The sequence below is a fragment of the Acipenser ruthenus genome, chromosome 45, assembly GCF_902713425.1.
Source record: "Acipenser ruthenus chromosome 45, fAciRut3.2 maternal haplotype, whole genome shotgun sequence".
NCBI lineage: Eukaryota > Metazoa > Chordata > Actinopteri > Acipenseriformes > Acipenseridae > Acipenser > Acipenser ruthenus.
This window is the reverse complement of record NC_081233.1, coordinates 1801834-1827608: the sequence shown is the minus strand read 5'-3', so window position 1 is coordinate 1827608 and position 25775 is coordinate 1801834.

The window sequence follows — 25775 nt, the reverse complement described above, 5'->3', positions numbered from 1 at the left end:
TATGATGTTAATATGCAGAGACAAGCTACCTATCGCTTACGTGACTGTCTGTAATGCTTTCTTCAACTCCAGCATCTTTAAGCTCTAAAGGTATGCTTCTCTAAAAACAAGAACAATAAAGTCTTAAATACATATATACACACACAAGATACATATATATATACACACAAGATAATTCAAACTTTGATTGAAAAATCAAACTTTATTGAAAGTTGTAACAAATTCACAATCATTTTCAAAAGAAATGTATTATTTCTATTTGGCTGAAAGGGTAATCATAACATGTAATACCATAATTTTCCCTAGAAACACTTTCCTTTTTAATTTAACTTAAGGTGTGAATTATCCTCACTTTCTGATGTATCCTAGTTTGCAATAGGTACCTGGGTGTGGATTTTGCAAAGATCCTGACATTACTGTTTCAAAAGGCAAACAATTTCTAGTGTATATCCTTACTACTGTAGATGGAAAGTAATTTTAGGAATCACAAAGAAACAGTTGAAAGTGCTAAATAAGTATTTTGATACACCATTTTAATTTAGGAAACTTACATGTTGTCTTTCGTCAGCTTCTGTATCTGATGGCTCCACATCACTGGCTGCATTAACAGCAATGACACTCTACAAAAAAGAAGCGTTCAATTTGAGCATTCAGGACTTGTTTTGAATATCCTGAATATCACTAGTCCACAACTACTTTATCTATGAAACTATGGGTTAATCTCCATATACAAAATACTTTTCACACACACACTTCAAATTTACAACTAAACTTACATGTTGATGTCTTTCGTCAGCTTCTGTTTCTGATGGCTCCACTTAACTGGTTGCATTAATAGCAAAGGCACACTACAAGAAAATAACATTATATTTAAACATTCAGGACTGGTTTAGCATCACCTCGAATATCACTAGCCCTTGAGGTCGATTGTTATTGTTGTCTTCAAGACCAGTTCTTCTCAACCTTGGTCCTGGAGGAGGCCCACTGTGTCTGCTGATTTTCGTTACAACAACATTGTCAGTTACGTCAGTGACTGTGGTCCTAAAGTACCCCTATGCCTGCTGGTTTTTGTTCCAGTTGAGCTCTTAATTACCTAATTGGCTTAACTGAAGCCATTTAAACCTTTTCCCAGGTCTTTTGTTGTTGATGAGTTACAAAGAGCTGGATTGTGGCCCTCCAGGACTGGAAGTGAAGAACACTGATCACTCTAGCCTTTAACTTAATCTTCATATGTAGGGGCCTATCCATCCGAATTTTTTTTAGCACATTTATTAACAGAAAAATTGATGGTATGTGAAATCATTTGAGCTGAAAAAAAATATAATGTTCCACCATAAAATAATAAAATAAATGTATTTATTAAAATTATAGAGATAATTGAATGTTCACAGATTATTAGTTCAGAAAAAAATGTTTTTTTTTTTTATCTCTTAAATAGAATTAACACTCAAACTCAGTTGTAGGTAAACAAGGTCTATTTTTTGATTTTATAATTATACGTGTATGGCTGCATGAAGCTTACCTGAGAATCTGATATTTTAGTAACTTTGTTGCTTCTTGCTGGGTAGTCCACGTTTCCCGCCGTTCTTTTTCTGTAAATGTAAATCAAAAGGCAATAATGACATACTGTAATTAAAATATTTTAAAAAGCATAAACATCTTATTATTATTGTTTTACCTGTTTCTCCATCTCGATACTGTTCTTTTTGGAATTGCATATCTAGGTTTACTTAAATACTGTTTATAAGATTGTAAACTCATCATCCAAATCTCTGCATTTGCAAAACTTTATGCAGTGCGCTTGCAGTTTCAGAAGAAGGAAAAAGACTGTAACTGATGGGATATGTAGTACTTTATACTTCGGTGGTCTATGCGATTACACCCTGTTGGTGTTATTAAGAACGCCAAGTACCAGAATGCAGAGCGGGACTGTTTTTTGTGCAGTGACCTGTTGGGGGAAAAAAACCGCGCAGAAAATTTAAAAACGGACGAGAAGGTGAAGGTAGTATGGTGGTGATGCACGCGTTGGTGAAGTGGGAAAGCGGGGTCGACAAAGACTCTTACAGCGTGATTCCAACTTCTTGGATTCGAAATTTTGATTTATTCAGCATTGCTGATGATGTCGAAGAGACTACTCGAAGCTTCAGAGCAGAGTGGAGAGACACGAACAAACCTCCAAAAGGTGGATGGCCTGTCCATGAAGCGCAGATCATTATGACTGGTAAGTATGTTTTTAAAAAAAAAAAAAAAAAAAGTCTTTACACGGTATTTGATATATATATATATATATATATATATATATATATATATATATATATATATATATAATATCACAGTATATTTGAAATGAAGGTTTATTTCATTAATTTGTTGTACTTCGTTCATACTGTTATAACATGGTAGGTGGTGCTGAGGGCGCTAAGAACTCGTCACACTTGACGACTGGCATTTGTAAGAACTATTTACTGTGTGCTGTGCTTTACAATAAAATCCCCAAACCCACAAAATAAATTAAACCAGATTTAATTTAACTTCGGTTTTGATTCAGTGTTGGCTGTCCATCTTAATTTGTATGGTCAAAGCGCAGTATTTTTATGACAAATAAATATAATCCCCAAATATCTGGACATAATGCAGGGTTTTATTTATTTTATTTTTATTTTAGGAAAAGAAGGCGAGCTAAGAAGAAAACTTAATGACCTAACGGAAATGCCCCCTCCTAAAAAGAGAGTACCTAAAGAAAACAAAAAAACTTCAAATTTCAGATGATAGTGACCTTGATGAACCGCTAAAAAAAAACGGCTGTGTTTTTAAACCCCGTATTTGGCAGGCAGGGACTCATTGCCTTTTTCTGGAACCGAAGAAATCGATAAAGTAATTTAGGAGCTACAGTATTTTAATTTTTCTTCAGGCATGCGCAGCGTATTTTCTGCTGTGTTGCCAGACGTCCCCCTAAAAAAACCTCTAGATGAACGCAAGAAAACCTTTAGAATTACCCCAATACCTCTAGATGAACACAAGAAAACCTTTAGAATTACCCCCAATACCTCTAGATGAACACAAGAAAACCTTTAGAATTACCCCCAATACCTCTAGATGATTGCAAGAAAACCTTTAGAATTACCCCAATACCTCTAGATGTACACAAGAAAACCTTTAGAATTACCCCCAATACCTCTAGATGTACACAAGAAAACCTTTAGAATTACCCCAATACCTCTAGATGAACGCAAAAAAACCTTTAGAATTACCCCCAATACCTCAAGGAAAAAATGTTAGTTTGAGATCTCAAGTTCCTGTTTTTCTAATTGTAAACACAACAATTACGCTGGTGAAATGTTCAATATATCCTGAATGTATTAAGAGATAATTCATGCAGGTGACACTGCAATCTAACTTTAATATCAGAAGCACATCATATTAAGTCATATCACATATTCCTGTTAATTGCATAGCTCAGGTGCTTACTGTAACAGTTATATACAATTATCTAGCGTATACAATTATCAGTAACATATACATTTAATTGTTTAACTGGTAATTGCATACAGTTAAGATTTCTTTTTGAAAATGCATGTTCCTTATTCTGGTTAAATGAGGCATCATAAATTCACTTCTAAGGAAAAATGACTTGTTAAAACATCTTGTGTAAAAGCATGTGGTCAGGTGTTTTTCTTGAACTTGTTGTCTCTCTTGGCTGTTGACAAACCCTCCCTATCTGGGGTGTATTGCAGGCGCTTCTTAAGCACATTCTGCTCATATGCTGTGTAACCTCTATGACAGAGGGGCTCCACCTCAAAGCTCCTGCAAATAAAAATCCACAGTTTGATTTGTAACAAATGTAATATGAAGAAACACAAATATCACTTTCAACAAATAGAGCCATAAGTAAGCTTCAGCTGTGAGGTAGTTCCGCCAATATCATTGTTCACCAGTGAATTATAACATGGCTGAAGTAAAACAACAGGGAAAGTAGGTACCAGTGTCAGCTCCATAGTATAATGGGATTCATTGACATGCTCAGATTGTATCCAGTGCTCATTATGTTTAAGTAGAGAACACTTGCGGTAAACAGAACACAAATATTTACTGGCAAATTGGGACCATTTTGTTGCTTGTTGGCTCTAACATAATGATAGGAGAAGCACCTTTAGTGACCAGAGGCATTGGGCCATCGCCAATTAAGCTGTTTTGTGCAATATATAATTTATAAACTTCAAGTGATATAATGCATTATGATCACATGTCGACCACTGTTAGGCTGTCTTTGTAAAGAGCTGTACTTTCACCTACAAATAAGTTAAAAACATTCTTCTTCGTGACTAATAATAATAATAATTTACATGTATTAGTTTTAAACATCTTCTACCGTTATCATTCCAATGTCAGCTAGAAACAAAGACCCTACAAACACGCATACGCGCACACGCATACACGCACACGCGTACACACACACAGACACACACACACACACACACACACACACACACACACACACACACACACACACACACACACACACGCACGCACACACATCCATACAAGATTTTGGGTAGTTCTAGAGCCTAGGGTTTAAGTTTTGAATAAAGAAGATCACAGGTTCAAATGTCACTGGAGAAGTTTGTGACTTCAACTGATGGACATTGTTTCAGTATTTCCGATGGTTTTCAAGATACATCTTGGAATGATTTTGAGAAGGACAGGGATGAACAGATGAAGGGAGGGACACTTTTAGCTTGCAAACCCCATTGTGACCAAGCATCCCCTCTCCCCTGTATGTGGAAAACAACATGTTTATTTAAGTGTCGAGTGCGTCCTGAAGACTGAGGCTTGTTGCCGCGACCGGCGATATTAAGATAACAGGCAGCTCTGTTGCTGATCACTGCCCGCAGTAAACACCAGACAGTCTCGTGCACAGAGCAACCAACAACCAAGGATAAATGAACCCCCTAAAACACAATGCATGGATATCCTGAATGCCACTTAACTGTAACTTAACTGGTTCAAATAGATAAGGGCACCATTTTTAAATGATGTGGTTAACATACCCATGATGCCGAAGTTTTTATTTTAGCTAACCGTCACAAACTGGCCATTCTCAAAAACACATACACCCCGGCTAATGAGGGTCCCAACCGACAACTAAAGTTGAAATATTTTCATCTTAGCTAAAATAACTGTAACAAACTCTTGAACACCGTGTAACAAAGAATATAACAATCTCTCACAGACACAAACACAGCAAACATTTCTTTCTTCTTCGTTTCAGGGCTTTCAAACTTTGGCTTTCATTTTCAGGAGCTTTGAGGTGGAAGAAGTTTGTGACAGAGAGCGATTGAATCTGAATCAACAGTCACCTTCTCGATCTGTGAGAACACATTGTACAACAGGAACTGCCTCGTACTGAATGGTTGGGCAGTTCATTTCAGGGGCAGTCAGAAGCCAGCCATTCAGGAAGGGCGGTGTCGCGGTACCAGGAGTCATCACCCTACGAGCAAAGTTTCATTCATGATTTGGAGGAGAAGTGATTGAACGAGCTATCGGAGGGGGCGGGGCTGAGGGTACTTCAGGGGTATGTGATGCCATAATTGGTTCTTTTGTTGTCGTTAATGGGAGGAAATGAGGACGATTAAGATGTGAGTGAAAGTTTTGTTTTGTGTACTAATGTGTGTTTATCTTCGCCAGATGGCTAAATACGAATCCGGGAGCTGCAGCTTTACACAAGCGACAAACCTGGACTGCACGGCACCTGTACACTTCTACAAGAAACTGGGGTCTGAGGCAGATAGTTGTTATATTAATCAGGCAGGCTATTTCTACACCAGCATGAAGTGCCAGCAACCGAATAGCCTCAATAAAAGAGCCTGGAGTCTAGCTGTGGGAGTCTACAGGGAGTCTGCTTTATTATTGAATTGCATTTTGTCACACTTGTACTTGCTTGAACCAAAGTCATTGTAATTATCTTGCTCTTAATTGTATTATTGCTTGTATTGTGATTCTGAAATGTATTTGCTTACGATTGTAAGTCGCCCTGGATAAGGACGTCTGCTAAGAAATAAATAATAATAATTATAATAATAATAATAATAAAAAATAATAATAATAACTAGCGTCTGAGGCAAGAGAGGTAATTGATCCTGCTCCGAGTAATTTTAAATGAACTATATTTAAGTAACATTATTAAGTTGGTGTTTCAATTTAGTGAGGTAGTGTGTGTGTGTGTGATTAGTACCAGGTAGTGTGGTTATTTGAATAGAGATTGATTTGCAATTGGATTGGTCTCCACACAGCCTCCTGTAGTCGTGTGATCCCATTGAAGTGTGTGAAAGTGTTTTGTTTTTTTTACTGTCTCTAGATCAGTTAGCAGCTGTTGCCAGTTCCCTTGCAAAGTGAGTTTGTAACCTATTTAAGCTGGGTGAATCTACTAGTGGTCAGTCTACAGGTAACAGGGGTCTGAGGTAGATAGGTAAGTTTCTGCTTCAAGTAATTTTAAATTAACTACATTCAGTAACATTGTAAGGTGGTGTTTGAATTGGGTGAGGTAGTGTGTGATTAATACCAGGTGAGTGCGGTTAAATTGAATAGAAGTTGATTTGCTATTTGATTGGTTTCCACACAGTTTAGTTTTTTCTTTTCCCATCCAGTTGTTATATTAATCAGGCAGGCTATTTCTGAGCCAGCACGAAGCGCCAGATAACCGAAGAGCCTCAACAAAAGCCCCCGCTCCCACTGTGCCTATTTGTCTTGCCTGTCCTGCTATGACTGTTGCTCACATCCCTGTTCTATCCTCTCGTCCTCGCCCTCTGCCCTCTCTCCACCACTGTTCCTCCAACCCCTCTAACCTCATTTCTCTGCCTCTCCCCCCCTCCCGCACATTCTCTGGTGCACTCTGGAACTGTCACTCCTCTGCTAACAAAGCTGATTTCATCTCTGCCTTTGCCTCCCACCTCTCTCTCGATTTCCTTGCTCTCACTGAAACCTGGCTGTACCTGATAACACTGTAACTCCTGCCGCCTTGTCCTCTCTCTACGTCCTGTCCCATACCCCGCGTCTCACTGGACAGGGAGGTGGGACTGGTCTTCTCCTCTCTCCCTCCTTACTCTTTTCTGTCCCTGACGAGACAGGCGGGGAAGGTTACCAGTGTTGCCAAGTCTTACGAGAAAAAAAAGCAACACTGCCTTTCAAAACAAGCCCAAAACTAGCCCAAAACAAGCGCACCCCATGCTAGAGTATGGACGGTTATGCAAACTCAAACAAGCCCGAACCCCTCTTATTACCACTTTTTACCACTTTAAAAAGTATTAAAAATATATTTAAAGGGCAGCAGTGTGGAGTAGTGGTTAGGGCTCTGGACTCTTGACCGGAGGGTCATGGGTTCAATCCCCAGTCGGGGACACTGCTGTTGTACCCTTGAGCAAGGTATTTTACCTAGATTGCTCCAGTAAAAAACCCAACTGTATAAATGGGTAATTGTATGTAAAAATAATGTGATATCTTGTAACAATTGTAAGTCGCTCTGGATAAGGGCGTCTGCTAAGAAATAAATAATAATAATAATAATAATATTATAAGAGGACTTGGCAACTGTGAAGGTCACCTCAGCTGCCAGTTTCAATTGGACAGCAGCGATCTGAGGAGGCTTGTGCTGTCAAAGATTCTCTCCTTTCTTTTAAGTTGTGTTGAATTTACTGTTGTGTTAATTATTAATGATGCAAACAAGTAAAACACAGTCAATACGTTCCTTTGCAATTTTATTTCGTCAGTTCTGAGAGGGCATCAACAACTTGTTGGATGTTGTTGCGCTGTTTTGGGCAATCGAGCTGGCTCATGACATCCAGTTCACAAACTATATTTACTAACGTGGAGGGCAGACATGCGTTGGCTTTGGATCAAAAAAAGGATGGGAATTCATCCAGTTAGACATTTAAGCAGCAAGGGTATTCTCAAACAGCTGCTTTAATAACAAGGGCATAACGCAGTTCATGGCAAGTGGTTTTATACAGAACTGTAAACCCACAAGAGATACAACATGACAGAGCAGACACAGCAAAAAACAATAATAAAAAAGCCGCCCGCATTATCATGAAGGTGAACTACACCACTGCTCCCTTGCAATATTTATAGTTAAGGATAAACACTCTCATTAACATTTACACGTGAAATGAGGGTTTCCATGCAAAACTGGAGCGAATAGAAAGCAGACTTAACCCTAGCGTGGCAGTCTGAGTGAGAAAGTGGTTACAAATTAAAAACTCAAAGCAAGACCAGTGACTTTTTTAAACCAGCTCCCTCCACCTCTGAACAATGGATATAATATACCGGTAGGTGTGTAATGTAACTTGTTTGGCTGTCAGCACAGGGATATATTGTCATGCATACTAATCTGTGTTTTCCACTTATTCTGGCACACTTCGGTCCCTATCTGCATGAATGAACGGATGTCTGCTGTGTTTACATGAGATACAACCAAAATCCAGTTGGCATGTATAAAGTGAATGGGGGGGGGGGTTGACAATGCAAACATTTGTGATCAAAAGTAAATTGAGCTTGTATACCTTGTATTCTCTATCGCTACTGAAACCAATATATTTAAAGTGGTAAAAAAAAGTCATCCACGCTGAGCAGAAATCTTCCTGTACATCCTAATGTAACACAGAGAATCCTGGAGAGGATCTTCCTATCCATCCTAATGTAACACAGAGCATCCTGGAGAGGATCTTCCTATCCATCCTAATGTAACACAGAGCATCCTGGAGAGGATCTTCCTATCCATCCTAATGTAAAAGAGAGCATCCTGGAGAGGATCTTCCTATCCATCCCAACATTTACAAAGCTTTGTAAAATTGACAAAGTTCATGCAGAATAAACCCCCATAACAAAGTATAAGCACACAGTTCAGAGTTTATTTGCAAAGCAAGTGTAAAATGTTGTCCATGTCACCATAAAACAAAGGTGGATACTGCATTTATTGCATATATTTTTCCTCTGTATGTCTTGCAGAAGTGCTGGTTATTATCCCTGTGGAAGGTGTGTGTGTGTGTGTGACTGGGGCAGACACAATGAGTTGTGGAGGGCTGCAGAGGCAGGGTACGTATGTTGATGTCTGAGTTCAGTGCAGACAGAGCTTCAGCCTGGCCACTCCCTACAAAGTTTATCAAACTGAAAACACATTGTGTGCTCTCAGGAAATGTGCTGCTCAATACTGATCTTATCATTGATGATTATGCAGTTTTAAAATGAACGTTATTTTGCATTAATGATCATGAGTTTGCAAAAAAAAGGTTCCTTGTTTTGTATTTGTAGTGCTTTGAAAAAAAAACAAAACACAAAGACCTTTCTGTCAAACTGACACGGTTTTCGCCTCTCAGACAACTGCTTTTTTGTAACTCCTCACCCAGTAGACATAAATAATAACCAAGCACTAATTCTGAGGCAGAAACTGAGGCTGGATGCAGGAAATGTATGCCTTCACATTATTATTATTATTATTATTATTATTATTAGTATTATTATTATTATTATTATTATTATTATTATTATTAATGCTTCTTGTAGTTTTTATTTGATTTGATCTTCATTAGAGCTGTCGTGTCGATGAAAGGACTCAGCAGGGGACAGAAGTGTGGTAGGTCTGCACTCCGAGTGGGGTTTACTGTACAAGGATATACAGTGCCTTGAAAAAGACTTCACACCCTTGAACATTTTCCACATTCTACTGCCTAAAAATACAATTCAAAATGCATTAAATTAGGAGTTTGTTTCATTGATCTACACAACATCATCTACACTTTCAACGTGAAATTATAGAAATTATAGAACTATTCAAAGAGTAATTAAAAATAAAAAACAACAAGTCTTGATTGCATAAGTCTTCACATCCTTTGTCATAGCAAACCTAAATTAGCTCAGGTACAACAAATTGCCTTAACAAGGCACATAATAAGTTAAATAGAGCCCACCTGTGTCCAATCACAGTAGTTCAACTGATTTGAATACTCCTGGATGAAGAATCAAGCTGTTTCTGTTGTATGAAGTGAATTTGAAGCAAATGGCAAAACATGCTGAACAAGGAGCTGCCAAAAGAAGTCTGGGATAAAGTTATTGAAAGGTATAGATTGGGGGAAGGCTATAAGAAACTTTCAATGTCTTTGAATATCCCTTGGGGCACTGTCAGGTCCATCATTGTAAAGTGGAAACAGGTTGGCACCACCAATACACTGCCTCAATCAAGCCGTCCCTACAAAGTCAGTAGCTGTGGCTTAAGGAAACTGCTGAAAAATGTTCAAGGGTGTGAAGACTTTTATTATTCATAAAAATATTTTACAACTTTTAAAATATTGTAAGAATCCAATTATCCTCACACAACTTGAATTGGGCTGCTAACCTTTGATAGCAAGAAAGTCAGTCTGAGTCAGAGTCCGGTTCCAAAACCAGAGTTTTCTTTTATTGTATTATTCAAGAGCAAAAGAGTCTGCAAAAAGTCTCTGTTGGAGCCGAATTAGCAAGCAGTGTTATAGTTGAACAGTCTCATTCTTACATGACCTGAGTCACGTACACCTGCTTCCCTAAAAGTTGTTTTCCAGTATTTAGAATGTTCTACACACAACTGCGTTATTGCTTCATGTTCAGAAATGGAACCTTACTTAACCGTTGATTATCTTGTGTGTGCTGATGCACTAGGGAGGCAATAAGCTGATCCCTGGAGCCAGCATTACACTTCAGCCATCAACACCAGACAGAAGGATATCTACATCATCATATGGAAGGAAACGTAAATGGATGGAGACACATATGGATCACATTAGTTTACTGTAAAGCTACGTCTTAGTTGGTGCTTATCTTGGCGAGAGCCGATTTCAAATCAGCATGAAGTTTTAACATCTACTCTCGTGTAATGGAAATCATAGGCATTTCTGCTTTACAGGCAGCATTACAACAAAAAGGTCTTTTTCATAGATTCCTTCTTCAATTTCAGTATCTCCCATAATGTATTTATAATGCACATTTTACTGCCTGCATGCAGTACCTTACACTTTTCTCTATTAACCTCTTCAACTCCAGATGCAAAAATGAATGTGCACTCCAGGTACCAGATTTTGAAACTATTGTATCTGGCATTTTTACCCCTGAAATTGGTATAAAATAATAATATTTGGGAAAAAGTCAATACATTTATAACATTTGTATTAACCCTTTAGGCTCATGTTTACTAGATAGTCCTATTTAATAAAGCAAAACAGCCATTTTTCTGTATTTAAATTTTATTTTTGTATGAACAACAAAAACAAACTCTCTCTCTCTCTCTGTGTATATATATATATATATATATATATATATATATTAGGTAGATATTTAGATAGATAGATAGATATAGATATGTATATATATATATATATATATATATATATATATATATATATATATATAGATAGATAGATAGATAGATAGATAGATAGATAGATAGGTGTGTGTATAGACAGGTGTGTAGAAAATCATCCTTGTGTTCAGAATACAGAGTTTGTAACTAAATCATAATGTGATAACATTCATAGTGCTGGGTTTTCAATATATTTATCATAATTTTGTTATATATTCGTGTTTGAAGTAATGACAAAAACTAGCTAGCACATCTTAGTCTGAAGGATAAAGATAGTAATCAATATATACATTTTAATATGTCCAAAAGCATCAACTTACTACACCCTCTAACATCACATGAACAACATAACACAGAAGCAGGGAGATGGGAACAGCAACCATTTAACAATGTTTCACAATGGCAGTCGCACCAACTTGAAATTCATATTCAGTGTTTTATACAGTAAAACAACAAAGCCACAAACCCTTCACCCTGAACGTAGTGGGTCAATTGCAACGAGCTGCGTATTACTACAGTACTCTCTCAGGATCACCCCCAGCTTCGTACTAATCTAGTACCAATTGTATCAAAAAAAGATCAGCTGATCCCCAGCTTTAGTACTGACCACAGGATTAAGCTCTTTACTGTACTGCGTTACCAAACAGGAGCTGAGGAGGGAGCGCCAATGTGAGTGATTGCTTTCAGCTCATTATATATCTAAAGAGTTATTTTCCCTTGGAACAAGATTTAAATCTTTTTTTCCCAGAAACCTAGAATCATTATTTATTATTTATTTTTAATCTCAAAAATTATTTACGGAAATGTATTTACGCAGGACAGTAAATACTAAGGCTGTATTGCATATGAATATTTTGCCGTTTTCTTAAACCAAATTCACACGTATAACCTGTTTACCTAAAACAGCACTAAAATGAATGAAGCTGCGTTATTGGATAAACAAAACTGTTAGTCCTCATTATTTAATTCACACACAAAACAAACACATTTGTTTATAGGAGCAAAGGGGTAGCCTATTATAACTTAAGGTAATCCAATCAGAAATGCTAATGACATATTTCAGGTATATAAAGGCTTAAGTTCTTAGTGTATCCACCTGAGGCAATCGTGGCCAGTAGTCGTGCGCAAAATTATACAATGGAGCAAAAACTTCACAGAAAAAAGCACTATATGAAAAGTGCATTCTTAAAGGCGCTGGCTAAGCTGGAAATGAGTGGTTCCCATTGGTGTATGTGTTTTAAAAACATTTCGAACGCCTGTAACAGGGCGAGCAGCCCTGTACATTGATTTGTTTATTTTATTTTCGAAAGGGGTCCAACTCCGCCCTCCGCCCCTGTGTTATTTTGTATTTGATTATTATGATTTATTTATTGTAATTTGTGACGGTGTACCACCGTGTTATTTTTTTGTTTATTTTTAAAACGTGTCCTGGTAGAGGCGAGATCGGTGCTCGTCCTCTGCCAGGAATAATTAAACTTGTGCAGAAGGTGGCCATCTCCCAAATTAATTAAGTGATTAATTTTGGTTCTAATCGGGAGATGGTCACCTGAATTCTAAAACTCCTGCAGCTCTCCAGCTCGTGGTGGGTGTTGTAGGAGCGGAGAGAGCGAGCGCGAGAGTGGAGAGGAACGAAACTGAAAACGTAACTGAATTATAACATACAGGATCAGTGAAGGCTACTGCCCAGCCTGACCTGTATAGTTTATTTATACTTTGTGTTTGTGATTTTGTTCCGTTTAAACCTTTTATTTTCGCTCTGTGAGCAAGTTTCTTTTTGTTTAAATATTTTATTTATTTTAGTTTTTGCAAATAAAACGGCAAACGCCACCTTTACCTGCAGTACTCCTTGGTGTCAGTTTTCCTTCCTGCTTCTGCCTGACGTCAGACCACTCAGTCATCCTGTCACAACGCCCCTCATACAATGAATTCAGGTATGAATGGCAGCCTTTAGTAGACTCAATTCAATATCCATCCACATTATTGTATTTTAGCACCATTGTAGTCACGATTACAATTATGGTTATAAGGTTAATTACAAACCATGAAATAATGAGAATAATTGGAAGTCGTATTGGATTGATTATTTTTTTTTTAAATACTATAGGCCTACTGTGCTATAGGTTAAATAAGAAATAAACTGGTTTGGTAGCAAACGTTTTGACTTGAAATCATTTGATATCATTCTCGTTACGAATAGTTCAATGTCACAAAAGTTGCCAATACATTTTGAGATTATTAATTTTTGCTCGAGTTAGTAGGATACCTTAGCTTAGTTTGTTGCAATTGGGATTAACCGTACTAACCACGGGATCATCCACATTTCTTAAGTAATTTCCTTTAAGTCCTTTTCCAACAAGTGCTAGCTCCTCACTTCAGCAAGGCTGAAATGAAAATAGCACAGTCTCCTTGCACACGTCACCTTTTGGGCACGTAGAGGCAGAGCGCGGTCTCGGTGGCTGAGGTTCATCTGAGCAACTTTGGCATACAGCTCAGTGAAGGCAGTCAGCACACTGGCTTCCTGCAACGGTAATGGCTGTCTCCAACAATTAAGGGATAAATCGGAGATCTTTTTATTTTATTTTCTAACGTTGTAATCCAAACAAACTACATCAAAACAGTTTTTTGCCTGTATTAGTGTTATGGAACTTTACCAGCGGAGGAGCTTAAAAGACACACACATCTTCATGACATTTCTACAGCATAGACGTTACCTTCAGAAAATGCATATTACCGTCATCTGATTGGTTAAATGTTACAGTAAATGTTGTGCCCTAAATTAGACTTGAAATTAACTGTTTTGATGTAGTTTGTTGAGATTACAATGCTAGAAAATACAAATTTCTGATTATCCCTTAATTGTTTGTCAAGTATATTATAACCAGGGTTCCCTGAAATGGAAAATTATATCTATTTTATCTTAAGGATGCCACAGCAGACCAATTCTGCTGAGCGTATATATCAAAGCCTCTTCAATAAGCCTCATCTAGCAGCGTCACCAAGATCCACCCTTGGTAATGAGGTTCAGTATTTAAAGATTAAAAAAAATAGAAACCATCTAATGTCAATAGAATTACCACATTTTCAGTTAAAATTACATTGACTTCATACATAAACATATTATCATGCTATCTGGGGCTGTATTCTGATCGCAGCGCTAGCACAAAAAAACAATAGGCAATCTCACAAGAGGTAAATATATGTTGTAAAATACTTGTCAGTTTACGATTTGTGATGTGTAACCACTGACCAAACAGTATTCCCAGTGTCACTCGTGGAGGTTGGCCAGAAGTCTCTGTGAAAGCTTTTGTATCTTGCTCGTCTCGTTGAATATCTTCACTTTGACAGTTGTCCAATCATGCCTTACATTTGAGTGCTGAACCAAAAATTCCATCTCTTTTTTTTACCTATAATGCAATTATATAAATACAGGTTAATCTATTGAAATATATGGATAGACCTAAATAATACTACTGTGCGTCATAGAAAACAAATCTTACTAATACCCAAATGGTAATATTTTCGTTGGGCTGTGAACGATGGTATTATCACTTCAACACATCAGCTTGAGCTCAAAGTGTGGCTTGTGCAGAGTTGGCATTTCAGTTTACCCGCCATGCAGACCCGAAAGGGAAGACACATATTTTTCAGACTCGCATCCATATATTACAATAAATAATAGCTGGTTTAGTGTGTATTACCAGGGGTAATATCATCTGAATGGTTCCTGTCCCCAAAACCTCTCTATGGTATTATTCCCTGGTAATTATTATTATTATTATTAATTTCTTAGCAGACGCCCTTATCCAGGGCGACTTACAATGGTTACAAGATATCACATTATTTTTACATACAATTTCCCATTTATACAGTTGGGTTTTTACTGGAGCAATCTAGGTAAAGTACCTTGCTCAAGGGTACAGCAGCAGTGTCCCCACCGGGGATTGAACCCACGACCCTCCAGTCAAGAGTCCAGAGCCCTAACCACTACTCCACACTGCTGCCCATACACACTGAACCTGCCATTATTCTATTTGTTAAATGATACAATAAGTAACATTTTATATAAAAAATAAACCAACCAATGACATTTACAGACTAGCCATAATCCCTGGACTGTTCCATTATACAAAGGTGTTTGCTTTACATAAAAAAGTAGCCGCATGTAAGAAACAGGGCATATTTATGATGGTCTTTACACAGATGCAGTTTGCACCATATACAGTATATCTGTGTGTTTACAAGTAGTCTCAGGCCGATTGGTTTGGTGCAAATTCTGGGGTGAATCAATTTGTTTTGGATGTTTCATTTATGCCTGCAAATGAACTGAACCGTACTTCAGCATGCACCAAACGACCATTTGTGAAAGGGCTTTTAAAAGACTCAAAAGTACTGTATGCCTAAATTATTGTTTGTTACTAGCAATATTAACACATTGTTTTCTTCACAAAAAAAAGGATGTAAATCCCATTTTGATGCAAATACATTGATAAATCTGACTGAAGGCAAAGATACTGGTACCCAATAAAGTACAGGTGTGTAGATTTGTGTTTATCTGCATATTTGGCAACCAGCTGAATATTTTATATTAAATTACACTACAATGTAATTATATGATAATCGTGGTATTTTTTCTGATAGTTATCATACCATGAAAAGTAAACTAATGTACTGTAGATTACAGCTGGCCTAAACTCATTTACTGAAATACAGTACACCAACACATAAGTTAAACAGGTGTGCACAGTACCTTACTATAGCTCTTGTGATTACAATGTAGCAAATACATATTTCATGGAAGTATGCATAGTAGTCGGACGATTGAGCTGATAAACAACTGTTAAAAACTGTCAAAAGACTGACAACCATCTGCCTCCATGAAAGCTCATAGTGTGCTGAGGCTCGAGTTTAACAGATTCGCTTTGCCATTTTCTGTCTTTCGTGCCTGCTTTTCCCGCTGTCATACAGTTGCTATGCGCTTACGTCACTGTTATTTCTGAAACTCAAACACAAACATATCTTTTTTTTTTAATGTTGTTCGCAATATGCAATTATCTGAATTAAAATACAATGTACAATGGACTTCGGGACCGCACAGCTTCATGTAATTAAGCGAAATATGCATTTAGCACCAAACAATCATAGAAAATTATGGACCAGCTGCATGCTATGCAGTTAAGCAATTTATGCAGTTATCCAATATGCAAATAAGTGGAGTCGACTCTACATGGAAAGATGCCTCTATGGTCTATCTGTGGTCTACCAGTTCTTAAATATTGAATAGCAAAAGTTTAATGTATGAACTCAGTGTTATGTACATACTCTACTGCTGACGACTGCAGTATAGCTTTGAATATGTCTACTATCAAGGGAATACAAAAAAGTTTTACTGTACATATATTTTTCTTAAAGATTTTAAATGCTTCACACTTCATATCAATAAAGTTCTTAAACTTGCTGTCAACAGTTTAAATCATTAACATAATTGACTAGCAATAGATAGCATTTCTATGTTGTATGTTGGTGTATAGGCATTGGTACACGGGATATAAACGGGTCTGTGTTTCACGCGTGATTTAAAATGTATAATTGTATTTAGGCACGAGGTTGCACATAATTAATTCACGTGCTAGGATTCAAGAGAATATTTAATTAGTAATTGAATCCCGGCACAACAGTATATATAGATGCACGTTTTACTCGCTCGGGGTTGTGTGTTCGGTGAGTGGAGAACGGGAGAGAGAAGGAGAAATACAGTAATAACAATTGCTATCACGTGCTGGTAGGACCAGCACGATACTTGTTTGTTTATTTTTACTCACCATGTTTGTGTGTCTGTCCGTCCACTGTTTAAGTGTTAGTCCGTTTTGTTTGTCTGTTTTATTTGGCCTCAAGTGCCGTGTCCTGTTTTGTTCAACCGTTTGTCCATGATATGTAGTAATTAAGCTCTACCATATATCTGGAACAAGAGTTTAAGTTGCTGAGAGACGGTCATGAGGAAGTATCTGAAACCACAGAGACATTCTTACATATGGGGAACCATTCCGGTCTGCATATCAAAAGAAGAAATATTTATGATGACGTTAAAGTGACATTTTTGGGGATGTAATGGGGACTGTTAATTTCAGTTAACATACCTGATAATGAAACTACGTATTATAAACTTGGGGTATAGATGTATGATTGGTGAAAGATTTGTCTTAGTTTAAAGATACTAAAGGTAATATGTCAGCGATCCTGGAGTGCAGAGATGGGAAGGTCTCATGTAATTTATTACTAATCACATTCAGTAAAATAACAAAAACTACAAAGGCTGTACCATTGACCTCTAGAGGCACTGGGGAGTATGGAGTTTGTGTTGTTCATGACACTTAAGAGTGACATTGTTAAGACATTGTATCTGCCATCCATGTTAGGGAGGTAAAATGGTTGGTGTCTTGCAATGGATTATTTGGTGTGTTGTTAGGAACATAATACTATATTAATATCTACTTGTAAGGTAATGGGACATCCTATGTTGAATCGAAATACCAATTGAAAACAGCTGTTCTACTGAAAAATATGGTTACCTATATTAGACATTAATTTTGGAAATCATGTGAACTTTGAATGATATGCTGTAGTGTTGAATATGTCTAAAATGAGGCACTATTTTAGTATTTGTTCAATGCATAGTGATCATTTTTGATTAGTCTTAAGTGCATCATAAGATTGAGATGGTCTGGAATATTGGATTCTAGAAAGATGTAATTTAACATACGGGTTAAAAATAATGATGCACCTAAATGTGTTAGAGCAACATGAATAATTGTTAATTATAAATTAATTACAACAAGCTATGAGCGTAATTAAAGCATTTTTAGGTAATAAAAAATAATTGAGAAAGTGTGACCAACTGGCACAGACCATGGTGGATGCACTGCAGAATATGTTCAGAGATGTATATAGGGGGAAAGTAACTGATGTGATGACAGTAGGAACTTGGATAGAAATCGTCAGCACAGATTGTGAGAAACAGTTACCATGGTGGAAAGATGGCTTAGGCTGTCAGAGATGCAATGATTAAAGTTAGTAGTGTGGTTCTGATCGAGAGGATGGGGATCCACAGCTGGAACATAGAGTTTATTCTGAGAGTACTGCAGTTTCGAATAGAAAATGTGATTATGAGCTTACAGAGTTAAACCAACACTGCACCGCGTAGCTAAAGAGCAGGACGGGTGGGTGAAATTGGGAGGCATAGATTGCTGTAAGGAATTGAGTACATCAGTAATTTGCACTTGTTCCATGCGGGGTGATCCAATTTCTTAAAACAGGGCAGAAAACCGTACTATCGAGGTAAAATCACTACGAAAGTATGTAGAGGGGGCAAGAGCCCGAAGTGGTACTTGGTGTTTCACAACTAAATAGGACTACTTTGAATATGGGAGATGATTGTGTCCTGTTATTAATGCTTCTTTCTGTATACAGGCTGAACATAAAATTATTATGGGTGGGACCTGATGCTTAGGGGAGCATGTATATTGATGATTGCAACCTTTCTGTTAACTGTTTTAATGTTCTGTTATTTGAAGTGTCTAATTAAGGGCTATCGCTCAGAATTGAAGTATATTAGATGCCAGAGAATGATTGAATATGTGCCACTGACATCCACAGACAAAGACAAGCAGAATAGACAGAGGTGAGGGTTCTGAGCCTTAAAATATATATATATTTTTTTCATCATTAATTTAAAATGCATGAACACATTTTTGGAGTAGATACCTCACACATAGTATAAAGACGTAGTTTGAGTGAAGTTTGAACGAGTGCTTGGGGTAGCTCAGCAACACGGATGCCAGCTACGACCCAGTGAAGAGGATATCTGAGGGACCGGGATCACGTGAGCAACTTGGTTGTAGCGGATCACCCTCCTCCATCTTATATTCTAAAAGTAGGGTATGTTGGAAAACATGGATCGAGAATTGATTAGCAGTTTGCTACGCATGTGGACTGGCAGAGCTATACTGGTGTTCTTTTCTGAAAAGAGACTAATATTGCAGATAGCAGACTGTTTGGTTCAAATTGCATGTACTGCTAACAATTGATAAGAAACCTTTCGTCTACAAGCTTCTTGTCCAACATTGACTGCAAGCTAACAAGATAACAATGCTGTGGACCAGAAGGGGCCAGGCTCGAAGACTTTTGGAATACAAAGCATAAAGGAGCTAAAAGGCTCCCAGGGACTGCCGTTGGACCCAAAGGTTCACAGGGAGAATAAGAGATAATGCCACTGGACTCGAAGGGTCTCAGGCAAAACGGAGAGATAGGAACAAGGAAGATGACAAAAACCAGATGTATGGACCTTTTTGGGTACCAGGGGTCTGAAGAATGCACCGAGTTCAGAGGTCGCCGCATTAGACTAGAAACACACACACACACACACATTAATTAAATACATATGGTACACGGTAACACTGATTAACTGTATTGTTTTCTCTTTACATTGAGTAATTTTTTTTTTTTGTTTTGTTTTGTTTGTTTTTTGCTCATGACATACTTACATGGAGAAGCAGCAAAGGCACAGTAGATACCTACACATAATGTAGAGATTTAGAATGTGAGGACAGATGCTTTACTATAATACATCATAATAACATGTTACTTGGTGTGACTGCTCAGAATCGATGAAGAGGACGTCAGATGGTTCAGGGGTACCTCGTGTGGACAAAATGTCATGGTAGGACCCCACCCATCTTACATTTTAAAAGTGGGGTATGTTGGAAAACATGGAACAAGTATTGAATAGCAGTTTGCTACGCATGAGGAATGACAGGGCTGTATTCATGTTATTTTTCTGAAAAGTGATTTAACATTGGATAGAAAAAACTGTTAGTTCCAAAAATGCAAGCACTGCTGTAATAGATGAAGGCTGGCTATATACTCTGGGTATATAGATACTTGCACTGCATTGACTCCAAGCAAGCAAGAAATAATAGCAGCTTCATTGAGCAATGGATGGTAGCAGAGAGCTGAGAAAAACACCAAGTTAACGTATATTTAACTATACTTAAACAACCGCACATTAGAAGTAAATTGAAGGCAATGTGGTAGAGAAGTTACCCTGAAGTTATGACAACTGAAAAGGATACTGTTGTGTCAAAGCAAATGACTATCCAGCAGCACAAGGTTGTACAAACAAGTCCTTTGACCTCCAGCCCTGACATGAAAGACGTTTGCCCTTCGGGGAGTCCACTGTGGGGTATAAAACTAATTAAACAGGTTTTTGCTTAGAATATACAGCTGGTTTATGAGGGGGTCATAAAGCTAGTCTTCAGGGGGATCTGGAAGGAGCCAGACACTTCAAAGGGGCTGATAAGAGATTTGTATAAACTAATCATGAGAAACTTGTTTTTTCCTGATTGGAGTGCACATGGTACATAGTGACCGGAATAATGCATTGTCCCTTTGCCATTGGTTGAGTGTTATAGGAAGAGGAGGAGAGAGACACCTATGCAGAAGGGTATTTAATGTCATGTAAAAGATGTAACAACTGGTAATCGGTTCGATACTTGGACTGGTTTCCCTGCATGTATGAAATAAACTTAACACTGATTAAGAAATGGCGTCTCTGCAGTTTCTTAAGAAACATCGATACTCACGTTTTAAGTTACATCAACAGCATTAGAGGAAGAAATAAAGAAAATGGTGGCGGAAGCCAAACAACACATACACCATGCCCAAATGCAATACACCCACATCACCGACACACTTCAGCAAGCAGACCAAAGGTATCGAACAGCGGAAGTCCAGGCGGTGGTAGTCAAGAGCTTGATTAATGGACGAGGAGTGACTTGGGCAGGGGTCAATTGGGTGTGGATTTGGGTGGTGTTTTGTCAAATAATGTGGGGGGTGTCAATACTTACGTTCCCGTTGGTACTAGTGCTATATAAGAAACTCTGCTCTAAGCTTAGGACATTACGGATTTTGTACTTGACCAGTCGGGCTCGGGAACCACTTTCAGGGGAAGGTCGTTGTTAACTAACTTGTATATGTGTGTGTTATGTCCTTGTCAATTCAGGCACGTCCCGGGACAACAAACCAACTTCAGAGGTCCTGACCACGGCTGCCCACCCTGGGAGGAGCACCAATGTAACTTGTAATTTTTATCCGCTTCTGTGCTCATGTTGCCGTGCTGCTAGAATCTGTCCAGGGCCTCGTGAACTCCCAGCCTGTCGCTTCACTCCTCCCATGGGATGGACCATCAACAGGAATTTAAGTTTGTACGTTTTGCATAAATAAAGGAACTAGTAAGTAAATGACCTCATGTATTCCCATGAAGGGCCTTAAGTAATCCTGCTGTATTTTCGACATAAAGTATTGAAGTTTTTAAGATGTTTTGTAGTCCCCCGCCCCCCCCCCCCCGGCACTCGGCCATTAGGGCTGTAACTCAGGTCCAGCGTTCGGGCCCGACCCTCGACCGTAAGAAGTTTTATTCCCCCAAATAGGGTTGAAACCTTTTGGAGGAATAACAGGAGGGACTGAAGAAGGGATTATAAGCTTAACAAACTAACGACTTACCAGGGTGTGTATATAGACACACCCTGGTAAGTCATTATATTACGCCAGCTGCAGCCACCAGATAACGTGATGTGAAGAATACCAGGAGCTGAAACTAACCGTGGGCTGTGTATCTGATAAGCTGCATGCAAGAACAGAGGGAGAACTACGCCAGAGCCAAGTACAGAAAATTCCAGAAAGTTTGTCTTAGACAGCCCCTGCGTCAGAAGCAGCACCAATCACTAAGTGACAAATGGACTCACAAACCTATGCGGCAAACTTTAAACAATAAGCGGTACTAATTGTGCAAACATAATGAGGTATAAGGAACATTGCAAACTGTTGTTCTGAGAGCTTGCCTTGTGGAATGCCACTCGTGTAACCTCCCGGGCTCATGATTAAAGCTTTTCCTTTCTACAAAGACAACGGACTGGTGTGAACTTATTTCCCCCTACATCAATGTTGAAGTGCTCTGCTCAGTGTCTGGTGTATACTGTGCATGTTGAAGTGCTCTGCTCAGTGTCTGGTGTTTAATGTGCATGTTGAAGTGCTCTGCTCAGTGTCTGGTGTTTACTGTGCATGTTGAAGTGCTCTGCTCAGTGTCTGGTGTTTACTGTGCATGTTGAAGTGCTCTGCTCAGTGTGTGGTGTTTACTGTGCATGTTGAAGTGCTCTGCTCAGTGTCTGGTGTTTGCTGTGCATGTTGAAGTGCTCTGCTCAGTGTCTGGTGGTTACTGTGCATGTTGAAGTGCCCTGCTCAGTGTCTCGTGTTTACTGTGCATGTTGAAGTGCTCTGCTCAGTGTCTCGTGTTTACTGTGCATGTTGAAGTGCTCTGCTCAGTGTCTGGTGTTTACTTCGCATGTTGAAGTGCTCTGCTCAGTGTCTGGTGTTTACTGTGCATGTTGAAGTGCTCTGCTCAGTGTCTGCTGTTTACTGTGCATGTTGAAGTGCCCTGCTCAGTGTCTGGTTTTTACTGTGCATGTTGAAGTGCTCTGCTCAGTGTGTGGTGTTTACTGTGCATGTTGAAGTGCTCTGCTCAGTGTCTGCTGTTTACTGTGCATGTTGAAGTGCTCTGCTCAGTGTCTGCTGTTTACTGTGCATGTTGAAGTGCTCTGCTCAGTGTGTGGTGTTTACTGTGCATGTTGAAGTGCTCTGCTCAGTGTCTGGTGTTTACTGTGCATGTTGAAGTGCCCTGCTCAGTGTCTGGTGTTTACTGTGCATGTTGAAGTGCCCTGCTCAGTGTCTCGTGTTTACTTCGCATGTTGAAGTGCTCTGCTCAGTGTCTGGTGTTTACTGTGCATGTTGAAGTGCTCTGCTCAGTGTCTGGTGTTTACTGTGCATGTTGAAGTGCTCTGCTCAGTGTCTGGTGTTTACTGTGCATGTTGAAGTGCTCTGCTCAGTGTCTGCTGTTTACTGTGCATGTTGAAGTGCTCTGCTCAGTGTCTGGTGTTTACTGTGCATGTTGAAGTGTTCTGCTCAGTGTCTCGTGTTTACTGTGCATGTTGAAGTGCTCTGCTCAGTGTCTGGTGTTTACTGTGCATGTTGAAGTGCTCTGCTCAGTGTCTGCTGTTTACTGTGCATGTTGAAGTGCTCTGCTCAGTGTCTGGTGTTTACTGTGCATGTTGAAGTGCTCTGCTCAGTGTGTGGTGTTTACTGTGCATGTTGAAGTGCTCTGCTCAGTGTCTGGTGTTTACTGTGCATGTTGAAGTGCTCTGCTCAGTGTCTGGTGGTTACTGTGCATGTTGAAGTGCTCTGCTCAGTGTCTGCTGTTTACTGTGCATGTTGAAGTGCTCTGCTCAGTGTCTGGTGTTTACTGTGCATGTTGAAGTGCTCTGCTCAGTGTGTGGTGTTTACTGTGCATGTTGAAGTGCTCTGCTCAGTGTCTGGTGTTTGCTGTGCATGTTGAAGTGCTCTGCTCAGTGTCTGGTGGTTACTGTGCATGTTGAAGTGCCCTGCTCAGTGTCTCGTGTTTACTGTGCATGTTGAAGTGCTCTGCTCAGTGTCTGGTGTTTACTGTGCATGTTGAAGTGCTCTGCTCAGTGTCTGGTGTTTACTGTGCATGTTGAAGTGCTCTGCTCAGTGTCTGGTGTTTACTGTGCATGTTGAAGTGCTCTGCTCAGTGTCTGGTGTTTAATGTGCATGTTGAAGTGCTCTGCTCAGTGTCTGGTGTTTACTGTGCATGTTGAAGTGCTCTGCTCAGTGTCTGGTGTTTACTGTGCATGTTGAAGTGCTCTGCTCAGTGTCTGGTGTTTACTGTGCATGTTGAAGTGCCCTGCTCAGTGTCTGGTGTTTACTGTGCATATACACACACATACACACACACCACATGTGAATTACAATTAATAGTGACATATTTTATGAAATTGTCTATTTAATATACACATCTCAATTACAATGTTTATATATTGATCTTGACGCCGTCATATAATTGTGATCAAATAATTTATCTTTTTACAGTACAAATGAATAAAACTACTCAGAAAACTACATTTATCAATTGATATGGATCACTTGAAAGCAGAACATCGCTACTGAGTATCCTGAAAAAGCTACCAAAGAGGGGTATCAGAAAGAAAGCCAGTACATTCGTTTTGAAAGATTATATATATATATATATATCTCGAAAATTAATATGAATACATTATAAGTTATTGAAGCCGTCCTGTATTTTTGAAGATGTCCATATACATTTAAATAAATGATAAACGTGTGTGTGTGTATATATATATATATATATATATATATATAATGTGTGTTATAGAGAGAGAGAGAGACAGATTTTTTAAATCTTTTAAGCCTTTACTATATATAAGTAAAGGTTTAAAAGATTTAAAAAATCTGTCTCTCTCTCCACACACGCACACACACAAAAGATATTTGGAATTTTTAAATAACTAATAGCAGACATTTTAGTATCAGAAAACAGAATTTGTATTAAAGAAATATATATATATATATATATATATATATATATATATATATATATATATATATATATATAATGTAACTTAGGAGTGTAAGAAATGACCATTATAATAGGCAGAGACAGTTTTTCACAACATGTCAGTAGTGTCAGGTCTTTAGGGCTGCATCACAATGAATGCTCTTCTAATTTTTTTGAATAGATTTGAGGTCATTCTTTTTAAAAACATTCATTTAAAAACCTCCACTCATTGAAGTATTTACTGTAGTATTATCTTTCCTTTTGTTTGATCTGTCAGGTAGGTACGACAGGGGGGGGGGGGGGGGGGCAGAATTAGGAGTTATTTGTTTTATTGTGTTGGGACAACACACGTGGCTGGGTGATAAGGTCACAGCCAGGCTCTGCTACGTAGACAGTACCCACAGGTGGGAGGTTTGTATGCTGTCACCAGCCTGACACAGCTGACTTCCTTCAGCTCACCGGCTCAAGGATTTGTACAGATTCTCAATGTGTCTTGCAATCACTGGGTCACGGTAAGTAACATAGGCTGTGAGGAAGGTACTTTAAATGTGTTTGACTCTTTGGGAATTAATAATAAGCATGATTTCCGTTCCCAGGTCGTATCACTGCTGCAGTACAGTGGAAAGACAGTTCGGATCGGGTGGCCACATGTACAGCAGCAGCAGGGATGGAGTGACTGTGGACTGTTTACCATCGCAAACAGCCTCACACTCTGCATGGGTGGAGATCCAGGTAAGTTATGTTATGATCAAAAGCAAATGCGTGATCATCTTTTTTCTTGTTTTGTAGATGGATCTCTTCCTCCTTTCCCGAGGTGTGAGAGAACCCCGCCCCCAGAGGTACATTTCTGTGATGTGGAGACCATACAGGATTGCACTGGAGCTGATGGTGGAATGCGGGAGGTGTGGCGAATGGTTCCAT